We start from the raw sequence: 16883 nt of genomic DNA on the forward strand, positions 1-16883 counted from the left end.
TCATTAGTTCCACATAAATCTATTAATATTTTGATACATTTTTTTTTCTTTTCCTTTTTTTTTGCAAAATGTGTGTGTGAATCAGTGTGTGTGATATATATGTTTACATGCACACGCATACAGTTTTGTATCCTGTTTTTTTCACTTTTTCTGTCTTGAGCATTTTCTTATGTTATTATTGACACTCTTAAGTAAATATTTAAGAAAGAACTTAAGGATAAAATATGCTCTGTTCTCAGGAACATAGTGAACTAAATACATGGTCAGGCCAGATGCAGGGAAGAAGGTCATTCACAGGCTGGCTCTGCCTATACTTTTCCTTTTTATTCCAAGGCTCTAACTGCTGGTCCTTATAAGTAATGGTGACCGAGTTTAATCTAAAGGCCCTGAAATGTGTAGGCGGATTTATTACGGTCTTGATAGGGTGGTTCATGTAAAAAGTGATCTTTGTTTAGTCACTGAAGTATATGTGAAGAAATGTTAGCCCACCATGAGCCATGCCAGAATGCTATGTGGCTTCCTAGAGGTCTTTAGATACCAGAGTATTGAAACCAGGGTCTTTGATGCTCCCTAGATAATCTTTTAAAACATATAGTGATTCCTATCTTCTTCCAAAAATAAAGCTGGATTATTTTATTTTGTCCAGAAATGCTTGCAAAACAGTTTGTAGTTCTTTCTGGCTGATTGGAAAGCATGACAAGGAACACTTTTTATATAGATTTTAACTTTATTGAAATATCTTTAAGCATCTCAGTGGGCTTCATATTAAATAAAAGTCCTTTTCCTCTATAGTATTATTCTGGGCAGATAAATGCTAATCACATATAAACTAATCTTTCAACAGAGGAAAATCCAGTGCTCTTTGAGATTGTTTGGTTTCCTTATATTTCTGTCTTTAATGCTGTATAATTTTTCTTATATTATTGATGCTAATCTATTAAAGTTATAGCTAGTGCTGCTTGCATCAGGCAAGCAAGGGTGGGATATAACCTGAAATGCATTCTTGCTAAACATGGGCTGGATTTATTTTAGTTATTTATTTATTTAGAGAGTTAATTAGTTCCTTGGTTGCCAAAGTCCCTCAGAATCACAGACTTTATTTCTGTTAAAGAAATACTGCAGCAGATAAATAAGAGCATGCTCATTGGGGTTTCAAGCAATTCTCCTAGAAGAGGCATTTGAAAAAATTTTGTTGAATGGATGAATGAGTTCAAGAATAGTAGATAGGAAAAAAGAGGGTGGTATGTAGTGGGCCTATTCTTTTAAATGTCCCCCAAAAAGGTATAAACTAAAGGAAATGTGTCATTCCCATAACTGAAAATGTATCTATCTATCCATCCATCCATTTATTCATTCAATAAACATTTTTGAGCTCCTTCCACATGGAGTCATTTTATTAGACACTGCATTAAGTGTATTACTTACATTTTAATAAGCAGTATAATTTTTTTCACAAATTGTGAGTGTAAAAAATATGTAATACAGATTCAATTAAATCTAGCTATTAGCCTGACTCACTGATGGAAAGAGAATTCACTCAGAAAGTATTTATTTTGCACTTACTGTATGTGTATGTCAAGAACATTTCTCAGCACTGAAGATAAAGTGAAGAACAAGATTGAGTTTGCATCTAGTGTTTACATCTAGTGATGGTTAGATAATACAATAAATAATTAACTATAGAATATAGATATAAAGTCAATGATATTGCTATGAACACTTCTAAGATCAGTCATTATCATGGCTTTCTCTTCATTTCCACTGCACGTTTCCAGGAAGCCAAAAGAGGTTCCAATTCCTTATGGTGGTCTTTGTAAATATGGCACCTGTTTCTCCAACACGGTGGTGGAGTTGAGTGCTGGTCAGTTACTTCTGCCCTGGGGCAGGCTACAGAGGTGCCCCTTATAAGGGTTGGTGTAGTCGCAGCCTTTGTCAGAAATATACTGTCCTGCTCCTTCCATGGCACAATAATTAGTGATGAATCTCCCGGTCTCCCCACAGGACATTCCCATTGGAGGCTCTGCCCTCCCAGGACATGCTCTGAGAGAGCAGGGGGCAGACCTTTACTGCTCATGGAGCCCATCATCTGTCTTTCTCTTTGCATAGAATAATTTTTCATCAGCTTCTCTGAAACTCTAAAAAGTTGATAACAACCACCAACTTTGCAATATAAATATATGGCACTTCTTGCTGGATATAGACAGGCAAATTAGCCTTTCTTTCTCTTCCATAGCACTAAGAAAAAGTACTTTCATATTCCTCCATCAGGTAGCTTGCAATTTCATAGGGTGGGTGGACCCATGAACAAATAATTGCACTAAAATTGAAATGCTCTAACAAATGCCCTCAAATACTGACTCAAATCTACATATATTTCTTGAATTTATTTTGTGCCAGACAATGTTCTATTATGTAGGGATATGCAGATAATTAGAAAGACATAGTCCCTGCTCTCATGGAGCTTGCTATGTTTTGGGGACTCAGGTAAATATATGGACCATTAAGAGAGAACGTACACGCTTTTATAGGTGATGTTGGAACACTAAGCAAGGGATCCAAAACCCAAACCTGTGTATCAGGAGAGATCTTCTGGAGAAAGTAATGTTTCAGCTGAGTTGACCATTGGTCAACGGTATGTGTGTGTATGTATGTGTGTGTATATGTAACTGGGGAGAGGGAAGGCTGAAGTTGCAGACCTTAGACAGAGTTTGGAGTGCAAGATGTTTTTTGGAATTGACACCTGTGAAAGGAAGGGGGGTGAAGCAGAATAGAGCAGAGGAATCTGTTGAACTGTGATTCAGGCCCAACAAGGCTTAAGTCAACCCACTGAGAGCTCTGGAGGGAGTATTTTCCATCACAGTGTCCAGTGCTGTGTACTCCACTGACTCCACTCCCTGGCCTAGGCACGTCCTGGCAATCCTATGACCTTGAGCAAGGTGGCCCTGCAGCTGAGGTGGACCCCGAGGAGCTGACAGCTGAAGGCCGTATGCTGACTATAGTATCCATTGCTGGGCAGCAAGTCCATCCTCTAAGGGGAAACTGGGCTGCACATCTCCATTTCTGCCATCAGTGGAGTTCCAGGTAAATGGAACAGTAAGGTCAATGCAACCCAGATGAAGGAAAGGGTGACTTTTGGGGATCTGAGAAAAGTTCAGCATGGTAGGAATTTAGTGTTAAAGAAAGCAATGATGAGTGCATCCCCCTCATAAGTAATAAATACTCTCAAATTTTAATAATATATCTTATTAGTCAATAAGTGTTTTCAACTCATGTAAATATTGGAGGTGGGCTTTGCAAAAATATGTGGCAATTGAGATGATTGTATATATTAATTGTCATAGTATATATTCAAAGATAGCATCTGTGACCTATCTTGGACAAAGTCTAGCTTGTTTGTGTGTTTGTGTTTTTCTGATACTGGAAGGGTACATATTTTAATTATGCCCCTCAAAGCAGATTAGGCTCATGGAGAACTCAGAGTTTTAATAACCACAAACTGTACCTTTATGCCTTTTCTGTATCATTTGGCTCTTTGTCTCATTTTCCAGCCTGAAAACCAAGCTTTATTAATCCAGGAGCTGAGAGGCATATTTAAAGATGAAGGATTTAAAGCTATCTTAGGACTGGTTTTCCTGGAATTTCCCACTAGTTAACACTGTTGGAATGGCTGACAGGCAGTTAAATTAAGCCTAGTATATGTGTTAAAAAGAGTTTATGGATTCTAGCTTTACTGAAATATTTTGATTTTGTAATGCCTGACTTTCTTTTTAATTAAATTCAGTTTTATTGAGATATATTCACATACCATAAAATCATCCATGGTGTACAATCAGCTGTTCACAGTACCATCGTATAGTTATGCATTCATAGCCCCAGTCTATTTTTGAACATTTTTTACACCAGAAAGAATCAGAATAAGAATAAAAAATAAAAGTAAAAAAGAACACCCAAATCATCCCCCCCATCCCACCCTATTTTTCATTTAGTTTTTGTCCCCATTTTTCTACTCATCCATCCACACACTGGATAAAGGGAATGCGATCCACAAGGCTTTCACAATCACACTGTCTCCCCTTGTAAGCTACATTGTTATACAATCGTCTTCAAGAGTCAAGGCTACTGGTTGGAGTTTGATAGTTTCAGGTATTTACTTCTAGCTATTCCAATACATTAAAAGCTAAAAAGTGCTATCTATATATGCATAAGAATGTCCACCAGAGTGACTTCTCGACTCCATTTGAAATTTTTCAGCCACTGAAGCTTTATTTCATTTCATTTTGCATCCCTCTTTTGGTCAAGAAGATGGTCTCAATCCCACGATGCCGGGTCCAGATTCATCCCCGGGAGTCATATCCTGGGTTGCCAGGGAGATTTACACCCCTAGGAGTCAGGTCCCACGTAGGGGGAAGGGCAGTGAGTTCACCTGCCGGGTTGGGTTAGCTAGAGAGAGAGAGGGGGCCACACCTGAGCAACAAAGAGACACTCAGGGGGAGACTCTTAGGCACAATTATAAGCAGATTTAGCCTCTCTTTTGTGGTAACGAACTTTGTAAGGGCAAGCCCCAAGATAGAGGGCTTGCCATGTCAAGCTGTCAGTCCTCAATGTTTGTGAGAACATCAGCGTCAGTCCAGGTGAGGAAGTCCAAGGCTTCTGCATTTTCCCCTAGCTCCTCAGGGGGGCCCTGCATATATATTTTTATTCTCTGTCCAAATTGCTTTAGGAAGTGTCGCTATTTCACTCTAACTTATACAAACCTATCATATCTCACTTCCTATTCAAAGTTCCATGTAATTGTGGTATTTGAACAAACTGACTGTAGAAGTTATATTGTTTAGAAAATATAGATCCTGCACCAAATAAACATCTCTTCCCTTGGTCTCACATTGTAATGCCTGACTTTGAAAGAAAACATTAATTTAACAACTTATGATGGCTTATTATGACCCTCTTATTTATATTTTAGGTTCCCAAATATCATTGGTCCTAATCACTTATCAGTAATGACTCTGGGTAAATTATAAAGTCTAGAAAAATAGACATTACAGAAAGTACTGATTTACTTGTTTTTTTTTTTTTTGTATTTTTATCCTTTATTCCCACTTTTGCAAAGGCACTCGCAGTATTCTTTCCTTATTTGCATTTTTGCTTCCTTTTAGAAATAGTCCTTTGCTCTATGTCCCAGATGATAACAAACCTTTCATTTATTTTCATAACCATTGAATAGTAGGAAAGCATGAGAGTTTTTTCCAATATAAATATTTAACATTTTTGTAAGTAAAATTAAAAATGTTCAAAAGACCACACAGTGGTCCAATTACATGAGATATCTAGAACAAGCAAATTCTTAGAGACAGGAAGATTAGAGGTTACCAGGGGCTGGGGGTGCCGGTGGGGTAATGGGCAGTGATTGTTTAATGAGTACAGAGTTTCTATTTTGGGTAACAAAAAAATGTTATTAATGGCACAACATTGTAAATATAATTAATGCCACTGAATTGCACACTTAAAATGGCTAAAGTGACAAAGCTCATGGCATATATACATTTCCACAATTAAAAAAAATATGTTTTTTAAAAAGAGCATACCATGAAGTACGTCCCTCCTACTCCTGCTACTCAGCCGCCTATTTTCCCTCCCACAAACAACCCCTCTAAATCCTTCGAGGAATCTCCAATGCACGTTGTCTTAGTTTGCACAGTGTGCTTTAACGAATACCACACACTGGTTGGCTTATTCAACAAGAATTTATTGTCTCACAGCTTTGGGGGCTAGAAGTCCAAAATCTAGGTATCTATAGGCCATGCTTTTTCCAAAGCCTCTGGCATTCTGGTGGTGGCTTGCTGGCAATCTTTAACTTAGTCTCTGCCTCCCAGATATGCAATCTGTCTCCTTCTGTCTCCTCCTCACTCCTACTACCATGCAGAAATTTCCTTGATTTATAAGAATTCTGGTCTTAGAGGATAGAGGATTCCACCTGGCCTCATCTTAATAGGATCTTCAAAGACCTTATTTACAAATGAGTTCACATCCTCAGGACTAGGGATTAGGACTTGAACATGTCTTTCTGGGGGACATGATTCCATCCATAACTGTCAACAAACCTATACATGTATTCTTCCTCTTTTTGTAGCATGTAGCAACCTCCAGACTTGATTCTTCACCTTACTTTTTGCAGTTTTATCCCCCTGAAAGTGTCTTTGATTTTTGTAGGTTTTTTGTTTTTGTTTTTCAATGTCAGTGCACAAAAAACCTTCTTCATCATTTTTATAGCTGCTGCATAGTATTCCATTGTATGGATGTGCTTTAATTTATTTAACCAGCCCTTTAACTATTGGGATTTAGATTACTTCCAATCTTCTGGCATAACAAATGAAACTCTATTATGTCTGCAACATTTCAGTGTACAACAAACATATCAATGAAATAACTTTGTAAAAGTGAAAGTAGTTTTTTAATTATGGTAAATATTTTCAAATTGACCCCAATGGGAATTATAACCATATATTCTACCAAAGTCCTAGTAAAATAAGACTATATTTCTATCCTCTTCTAATGTTGTATAATCAAACTTTTCATCTTTGCCAATCCGTTCAGTAAGAAGGGTATTTTTAATTTATATTTTGCTTTTTATAAATGAGGCTAAGCATCTTTTCATTTGCTTAATATATTGGATCTCCTTTTCTAAGGTATGTTAGTCTTTACTGGATTTCTAAGGGCTTTTAATGTATTGAGAAAATTAACCTTGTCTGTGATATGAAGTGCCAATATTTTCCCAGTTTGTTGTTTTTCTTAGATAGTGCTCATACTATACTATACAAGTGTGTGTATGTGTGCAGATGTATAGTCTGTGTGTTTGTATAGATGAGAGAAAGAGAGATGTTTGTGGAGGTTATGTAGTTGAAATGAACAATCTTTGCTTTTTCTTTTTTTATGGATCTGTATTTTGCACGCACTTGGGAAGGTCTTCCACATTCAGATCACTGAAACAATTCTTCCATGATTTCCTCCAGTACTTTCTCTTTTTTATTCACCTTAACTTTTTTGATCCATCTGGCATTTATTTTGGGGTAAGCTGTGAGATATAGATTTAACTTTCTATGCTCCCTAAATGGCTACTCTATTATCCCAGCACAATTTATTTCCTCTCTGATTTGTAATGCCATATTTCTCATAGCAGAGGTGCATTTTGATCTAACTATTGACTTCATATTCTTTTTTATTGTGCTGCTGATTCTTGAGCAATATCACACTGCTTCATTATGTTTTAATATCTAGTACATTTGGGTTCCCTCCTCCCATGCCATTTTTTTTTGTTTTCATAAATATTCAAGTTATTTTTTCACATTGATATTTCTATATGTAGAGTTAATTTGTCTAGTTGAAAAAATGTTACTACTCCTTTATTGGAAAGAAGTTGAAATTCTGGACTAACTTAGTGAAAATTGACATCTTTATAATTAAATATTCTATTCAAGATACATGTCTCAGTTCCTTCTGGTATCTTCAAGTAATGTTTTAATGTTTTATTGAAATAAATCTTCCACATTTCATGTTAAATTGACTGTAGGTATTTGACATTTTTGTTGCAATTTTATGAGGGCACTTTTTTTTTAACTATTACTGGTGATTGTTTATATATATGGAGGCTATTGATTCTTGTAATTAATTTTGTACCAAGCTGCCTTAATATATTTTCCTCCATTTTTCACAAGTTTTCAGTTGTTTCCCTCGGATATTATAGGTAATCAATCCTATCATCTACTCATGATAATAATTTTACTTTGTTACTTAGTCAGCATTTGCTTTCTGCTGAAATAAACCCCAAATCTCAGTGGCATAACACAGTAAAGTTTTGGTTTACAAATGTAGTCCAATGATGATTGGGTAGGGAGATTCTGCTCAAGGAGTTATTTAAAGGTACAGCCTTCCTCTATCTCCTGTTTCCATTATCTTAGGGTAGGTGGTTGATAAACATTTCCTATTCATGGCCAACAATGAACATTTTAAGCTTTGCAGACCAGGCTGTCTTTATCCAACTACTCAACTCTGTTGTTGCTCAAAAACAGCCATAGACAACATGTAAATAAATAAGCAAGATTGTGTTTCAATAAAACCTCATTTAAAACAACAGGCCAGATTTGGTCTATGGGCCATAGCTTGTTGGCTGCTGTTCTAGGACTTTAGATTTTCTGTATCCAGGTGGCTGGTGTGGGGGGAAAAAACCAGGATCACTTGGAATGTATTTATTAGACAGACTTGGAATTAGTTTATGTCACTTCTGCCCATGTTTTACTTCTAGAACTCAGTTACATGGTTCTGCCTAACTAGGAAATTCAGTTTAGCTATGCACCCACACAAAAGAAAAACATATATACATATATATGTATATATATATACTGTTCATCCAGCTAGTTTAGACTATACTTCTCCTTGACAACCATTAACAGAATAATTAATTTCTCTTTTATCTAATTGTACTTATTACCATGAGAAAGTATAAAACAATTGTGGTTATAGTGGACATTGTTCCATTGTCCCTGGTGTTAATGACCTGCTAGAATTTGTCATTAATCTTGATGCTTGCTTTAAGATTAAGAAAGATGTATTTTATCACATTGTGCAGAATTCATTTTAGTCCTATTTTATTAAAAGTTTTATCATGTATGGAAGTTTCGTTTATCAAATTTATTGAATTATTTTTTAATTTAATCTTTTAAATTTAATTTAATTTATCAAATGCCTTTTTAATATTTGTACTGACAGTAATTTGATTTTCACTTTTCATCTTTAATTTGGTAAATTCATAATTTCCAAATATTGAGAAATTTTTGTATCCCTGAAATAGTGTCTCTGTGATAATGACATTATTCTTTTAAGCTGCTACTTGATTCTGTTTTCTAAATTTTATTTTTGATTTTGCTTTGATATATGCAATTATAATTAGTCTATAAGGTTCTTTTTTCTGTTTTTTCATATTTTTATCAATGTTATGTTAGCTTCAAAAATAGATTTATAATGTTTTCTTATTTTTCTATTCTCTAAAACAAGTATTGGAAAATATGGCCCATGAGTCAAATTTGGCTTAGGTTCTGTTTGTTTGGGTTTTCTTAATACAATTTTATTGAGGTATATTAACATCCAGATAATTATCCAAAGTGTAGAATCAGTTGTTCACAGTATCATCATATACTTGTGCATTAATCACCACAATCAAGTTTTGGGCATTTTCATTACTCCAGAAAAAGCAAACAAAAAGAATAAAAATAAAAAAGAACACCCAAAACACCCCATACGTCTTATCCCCCTATTATTTATTCATTTTTTGTTTTTATTTTCTTACTCATCTGTCCATACACTTCATAAAGGGAGTGTCAGTCACTAGGTTTCACGATAACACAGTCACGCCATAAAAGCTATATAGATATACAATCATCTTGAAGAATCAAGGCTACTGGATTACAGTTCACCAATTTCAGGTATTTCCTTCTAGCTATTCTAATACACTTAAAAACTAAAAGGGGATATCTATATAATGCATAAGAGTAACCTCCAGAATGAGCTCTAAACTCTATTTGAAATCTCTCAGCCACTGAAACTTTATTTTTTTCATTTCTCTTCTCCCTTTTGGTCCAAGAAGGCTTTCTTAATCCCATGGTGCCAGGGCCAGGCTTATCCCCAGGAGTCATGTTCCACATTTCCAGGGAGATTTACAACCCTCAGAATCATGTCCCATGTAGGGGGGAGAGCAGTGAGCTTACCTGCAGAGTCGGCTTAGAGAGAGAGGGCACACCTGAGCAACAAAAGAGTTTCTCTGGGAGTGACTCAGGCATAATTATAACTTGGCTTAACTTCTACTTTTCAGGAATAAGCTTCACAAGGCAAGCCCCAAGATCAAGGGCTTGAGTTATTAAATTGGTAGTCCCCAATGCTTGCAAGAATTTCAGGTGGGAAAGTTTAATATTTTCACATTTTTTCCCAGTCCCTCAAGGGGGCTTTGCAAATACTTTTTATTCTCTGCCCATATTACTCTGGGATGTATCAGGGCATCACACTAACCTGTACAAACCTGTAAGATCTCACTCCCTAATCATGGTTCCATGTAATTATGGTGTTTGAATAAACTGGCCATACAAGTTTAATTGGGTGGTGTGCCTTAGAAAATATAAATTTTGCAGCAAATATACATCACTTCCTTTGGTCTCACACGGAAGTTGAAGTTTTAAAACACAGTTAATATTGTCCTTTACCCTTTAGTCTGATATGCCTTAGTCCTAACCAGATCAGCTTCATTTGTATCTCTAATTGAAGTCTGATCTTGTTTTCAGCTTTTTAAACACTTGCTGTTTGGACTAATGCTGACTTTTGTAGTTGAAGATCTCTTACTCTAGTCATGGGTGTCACACATATACCCAAAGTTCCAGGGAATGACCAGGTTATAAACAAAGAGCTCAGCATCTCAGAATTTAGAAATAACCATCACAACTCAGGAATTGATGTGACTGCTGTAAGAGTTTACAATCTAGGAAGCTTTATAATAAGCCTTCCCCTAATAACCTGTGGTCTCAAATTCAATTTGTACAGTATATTTAGTCCCTATTAGTGAGATGTAATATTTGTCTTTTTGTGGTTGGCTTATTTCACTCAACATACTGTCCTTAAGGTTCATTCACCTAGTTGCATGTCTCATAACTTCATTCCTTCTTTAAGACCCATAAGCTAACAATCGTTTTTATATTTTTAAAGCATTATGAAAAAAAAGAAGAAAATGAATGTACCAAAGAAACTGTATGTAGCCCAGGATGCCAAAAATATTTGATATCTGGTCCTTTATAGAAAAAGTTTGCCAACCTCTGCTCTAGAGCGGTGCTCCCCACAGTGTGGTTTAGAGACCACCAGAATCAGCATCACTTAGAACTTTGGCACTATTAAGATTTGGGCCAGATAACTTTTTGTTGTGGAGTGTTTTCCTGTGCATCATAGGATGTTTAGAAGCCTCTCTGGCCTCTACCTACTGGATGTCATTAACACATTCCCACCTAGATGTGATAATCAAAAATGTCTCCAGACATTGCCAGATATCCCCTGGTGGACACATTCGCCACCTGTTCAGAACAACAGATCTGAAAGCTTGTTTGAAATACAAATTCGTGGCCTCATTTCAGATCTACTGAATCAGAATCTGTGGGCTGGAGGTCACCAGTCTGTGTTTTAATAAGCTCTCTTGTTGATGCTCATTTACACTGAAGTTTGAGAACCAATGCTTCAGAGTAGTTCACAGAACAATGGAATCATCTGTTCCTTAAAGGGTTGGTAGAATTCCCTGGATGACTTTGAGATGCTGCTTTTAGAGCACCCTAACATTCTGACAGCAGTCTTTATATTTTCTATGGAAATTGATTTCTTTTAGATTTTGTATCTTTTCTAGTGACATTAATAAATTATATTATCTGGAATAATAATTGTTTCATCCAGAATTAAAAACGTATTTTCATAGATTTGAGCTAAGTCATTTCTTATGAATCATTTTATTTAATTTTTTTCCTTTTTTTTCTTGAGATATATTCACACACCATGCAATCATCCAAAGCATAGGATCAGTTGTTCACAGCATCATGTATTTGTACATTCATCACAGTCAATTTTTTGAACATTTTCATTAATCTGAAAAATAAAACTAAAAATAAAAGTAAAAAAGGACACCAAAATATCTCATACTTCTTTTTCCCCCTATAATTCATTTACTTTTTGTCCCCTTTTTTTCTACTCATCTGTCCATACACTGTATAAAAGGAGTGTGAGCCACAAAATTTTCACAATCACAAGGTCACACCGTATAAGCTATACGGTTATATGATTGTCTTCAAGAATCAAGGACACTAGATTACAGTTAACAGTTTACGGTATTTCCTTCTGCTATTCTAATACACAAAAAACTAAAAAGGGATATCTACATAATGCATAAAAATAACCTCCAGAATGACCTCCTAACTCCATCTGAGATCTCTCAGCCACTGAAAGTTTATTTTGTTTAATATACCCTCTGTCTTTTGGTCAGGAAGGCTTTCTTAATACCACAATGCTGGGTCCAGGCTCATCCCTGGGAGTCATGTCCCACATTGCCAGTGAAATTTACACCCTGGGGAGTCATGTCCCATGTAGGGGGGAGGGCAGTGAGTTTACCTGCTGAGTGCCACATCTGAGCAACAAAAGAGGTTCTCTTTTGTGACTCTGAGGCACAATTATAAGTAGGCTTAGCCTCTCTTTTGCAGTAACAAGCTTCATTAGGGCAAGCCCCAAGGTCGAGGACTTGGCCTGCTACAAGGGTAGTCCCCAATGCTTGCAAGAATATTAGGAATTCCCCAGGTGGGGACATTTAATGTTTCCACATTTTTCCACTAAGGCCCTCAAGGAGGCTTTGCAAATACTTTTTATTCTCTGCTCAAATTACTCTAGGTTGTATCAGGGTTTCATGTTAACCTACACAAACCAACCAGATCTCACCCTTTATTTAAGTTTGCATGTAATTTTGGTGTTTGAGTAGACTGATCATTCAAGTTAACTTACATAGTGTGCTGCAGAAAATATAGGTTTTGCACCAACTAAACATGTCTTCCTTTGGTCTCACACAGAAGTGGAGGTTTTAAAACACAATCAATATCATCCTTTTCCCTTTAGTCTGGTTTACTTTAGTTCTAAACAAGTCCATTTCATTCATTTCCCTAACTGAAGTCTGATCTCTTTTTCAGCTTCTTTAACATTTGCTGCATGGGGTAATGCTGAGATTCACAGCTGCTGAACTCTGGCTATGAGTCAAGGTGTCACACAGAAATCTGAAGTTTCAGGGCCCAACCAGGTTATACACAACACCTCAGCATCTCAGAATTTAGAGATAACCATTAAAACTCATGAATGGATGTGAAAGTTGAAACTGCTTACAATCTAGGAACCTTTACCATAAGCCTTCCCCTGATAACCTATGGTCTCAGATTCAATTCTTAGAGTTTGCACATTATAGTTAGTAGTTAGTCCATATTAGTGAGGCATTATAATGTTTTGTCTTTTCGATTCTGGCTTCTTTCACTCAACATACTGTCCTCAAGGTCCATTCACCTAGTCGCATACCTCACAAATTCATTTCTTCTTGTCACCACTCAGTATTCCATTCTACGTATACACCACAGTTCACCATTGCGTTTATCAGTTGATGTACCCTTAGACTACTTTCATTCATTGCAAATCGTGAATTATGCAGTGTCCGCTCATGTCCCTGCTCTCACTTGCAGGACCATATGGCAACCCCATAGTTAGCTTCCTGTGGAACCACCACACTGCCCTCCAAATGGGCTGCACCATTCTACCACCCTAACAGTAAGGAATAGGTACTTCCCTCTCACCACTTTTTCTCCAGTACTTGTATCCCTCTGTTTATTTTTTTAAATAGTTTTATTCACACACCATACAATCCACCCTAAGTAAACAATCAATAATTCCCAGTATAATCACATAGTTATGCATTTACCACCACAATCTATATGAGAACGTTTCCATTTCTTCCCCAAAGAAAGAGGAAAAGAAGGAAAAATAATGAAGAATAAAAGTACGAAGTTAGAAGGAAAATAAAAATAAAATACAATAAAAAGTCAGATAATAACACCACCTCCCAGAATCCCATAGCACACCCTTATATTCCCCCTCTTATAGACATTTAGCTTTGCTATATTGCCTTTGTTACAATTAATGGAAGCATCTTACAATGTTACCAATAACTATAGACCCTAGTTTGCATTGATTGTATTTTCACCTCTACCATCCAATTTTCTGAACCCTGCAATGTTGACATTCATTTGTTCTCCTTCATTTAAAAACATTCTTGTATTTGTACATTTAATTACCATCATTGACCACTCTAGGTTTCACTAAGTTATATAATCCAAGTCTTTATTGTCTATCTTTCCTTCTGTTGTCATACATGCCCTTAGCTTTCCTCTTTCAACTGTACTCACACTCATCCTTGTTCAGAGTACTTACAATATTGTGTTATTATCATGCACTATTATGCTATCCATTCCATTTCTGGATCTGTACAATCAATCTTGTTGAACCTTCTGTACTCCTTCAGCATCAAATGCTCAATTTCTAACCTCTTTCTATCTCCTGAAAACCTGTGTTCTCAACTCTCAAATTTCACTCACTGATGTTAGTCCATATCAGTGAGCCCATATAGTACCATTACTGATAGTCTTCATTTCTACACTGTTCTCCAAACCTCTCTCTCCTGTCTTGTCTTATCTGCCTGTTGTGCTCTCTTTACTATTTCTTGTTGAGCAGGTATCTTGTTCACAATCTCAGTGTCTGTTTGTCTGAAAATATTTTAAACTCTCCTCATTTTTGAAGGACAGTTTTGCTGGGTATAGAATTCTTGGTTGGCAGTTTTTCTCTTTCAGTATCTTAAATATATCATGCCACTGCCTTCTCGCCCACATGGTTTCTATTGAGAAATCCACACATAATCTTATTGAGCTTCCTTTGTATGTGATGGATTGCTTTTCTCTTGCTGCTTTCAGAATTCTCTCTGAATTTGACATTTGGTAATCTGATTATTAAGTGACTTGAAGTCAGTCTACTCAGATCTATTCTGTTTGGAGTATGTTGCACGTCTTGGATCTGTAATTTTATGTCTTTCATAAGCAATAGGAAATTTTTGGTGATTATTTTCTCCATTATTGTTTCTGCCCCTTTTCCCTTCTCTTCTCCTTCTGGGACACCCATGACACATATATGCATGCTCTTCAGGTTGTCATTAATTCCCTGAGTTCCTGCTCATATTTTTCTGTTCTTTTCCCTGTCTGTTTTGTGTGTGTGTGTGTGTGTGTGTGTGTGTGTAGGATTTCAGGTATCTTGCCCTCTAGTTCCTGAATCCTTTCTTCTGCCACTTCAAATCTACCACTGTATGCCTTCATTGTGTTTTTCATCTCCTCTATTGTGCCCTTCATTCCCACAAGTTCTGCCAATTATGTTTTCAAACTTCTGAGTTCTTCCTTCTGCTTGCCCAATGTCTTCTTTATATCATTCATCTGTTTTGCCATATCTTGCCTCAACTTGTTGACTGGATTTTTGAATTGATTTAGCATATTTGTTTGAAGATCTTTAATTAGTTGTTTTAATTCCTGTATCTCAGTTGAAGTATAAGTTTGTTCCTTTGGGCCAGACATTCATTTTTCCTTGTGTGATTTGTAATTTTTTGTTGTCTAGGCATCTGGTTTCCTTTATTACCCAATCATATTTTCCCAGGCCAGAGGGCCCCTGGTCTCAGGAAGAGGCTGTATCCAGTATCAGGTTTCTATGAGTGTGAGACCCAGCCTATTGTCAGACTTTCCTGTGAGGCCTCTGCACTCTTACTTTTCCTATCCTGCCCAACAGGTGGCACTTGTCAGTCTGCAGCTCCCCACCGGCATAAAGAGGTGTGGTGCATTTAATTCTCAGTGGACCCTGTCCTGGCAGGGACTGAGGGTGTCAGAAGCCAAGCTTAAGCTATTTCTGTTTTTTTTTTCCCCCCCAGACCCTGGGGTCTGAGTTCTCTGAGGGAGGGCAGCTACTTGAGCTAGGCCTGTTCCCTCCCCTTTTTTCTTAGGGAAGATAAGCACTTTAGGAAATTATCTTCTATACTTGAGTTTTTCCTTTGACTCTCTACCTTAACTCCATCCTTGCCTCGGTCAGTGCTGACAATTGAAAATGCCTGAGGCTTTCTCTAATAAGCTACTTAGAATGAGAGAAAAAAAAATGGAAAAAGAGTAATGCTCCTTTTCAGAGCCAGTACTCAGCCCTCCAGTTGACCAGGCAACAATTGGAGTTGGTACCCAGTTCTGTGTGCCCCTTTTCTTGGGACACAGCCCTTTTCCAGGATTCTGAGCTCAGTGGACTCCAAAATCCTCTGTTTTTATTTTTTTAAGTGCTTTTTTTCTGTCAGCCCTGCCACCTCTCTGCCAGTATAAAGTTCCAGGTTCCTTTCCTGCTTGCTCTGGTTTTATTTGTGCTTGTAGCATGTATTCAGTAGTCCAATTTTGTTAATTAAAACTGCAATTAGAGCTTGATTGAGCTACATTCACTTGCTCTCGGCAGGGACTGCTTCTTTTTCCCACAGTGAAATTTTCCAAGTCAGCCTGTCATGCCAGTGGGGGAGGGGTCCAGCTTCTCAGTTTGGCGCACTTTACTGAATTTTACAATTCAATGCTGTGATCTCAGCTGTTCCACCCATTCCAGATGTATGATGTGTATTCAGTCAAGAATGTTCCCCCATCAATTGTTCCAGACTATTTTCTAGTTATTCCTGGCTATTTACTAGTTATTCTAAGGGACTAACTAAATTCCACACCTCCCTATGCTGCCATTTTGCCCCACCTCTTGAATCTTTTTCTTTTGACCTGATATAAATAGCTAATGGTTTATTATTTGATTTATTTAGCTAATGGTTTTTCATTTTATTGCTATTTTCAAAGAATGATTTCTAGTTCATTTATTTCAACTTAAATCTTTATTAATTCCTCAATTTGGCTTTCCTTGGACTTTCATGTTCTTTTCCAAAGCTCTTTATACACAATCATTTATTTTAATTTTGTTAGCTTAATGTGAGTATTTAAGGGAGGGATATTCTTGTAGCGTCTGCCTAGTATGTCCCATGAATTTTGCTAAGTAATGATTTTAATACAGATGTTTTTCTACATTTTCTAAAATTTTAGTTTTGATTTCTCTTTAACTCATGTTTTTGAAGAGAGAGTCAATTTATTTGTTTTTTTCTCTTCTTGCTTGACTCTTTTTTTCTCACTTTCTTGTTTATTTCTGATTTTATTGCATGGTGATTGGCAAATAATGTGTATGCTGATTCT

General features: G+C 36.7%; 1 protein-coding gene across 7 annotated transcripts in view; it reads left to right on the forward strand.

Moving 5' to 3' along the window:
• Positions 1-16883, forward strand: part of ARHGAP24 (Rho GTPase activating protein 24) — a 551069-nt gene that overhangs the window by 138325 nt on the left and 395861 nt on the right. The window lies entirely within an intron of this gene.

This window comes from Choloepus didactylus, chromosome 3, assembly GCF_015220235.1.
Source record: "Choloepus didactylus isolate mChoDid1 chromosome 3, mChoDid1.pri, whole genome shotgun sequence".
Classification (NCBI taxonomy): domain Eukaryota; kingdom Metazoa; phylum Chordata; class Mammalia; order Pilosa; family Megalonychidae; genus Choloepus; species Choloepus didactylus.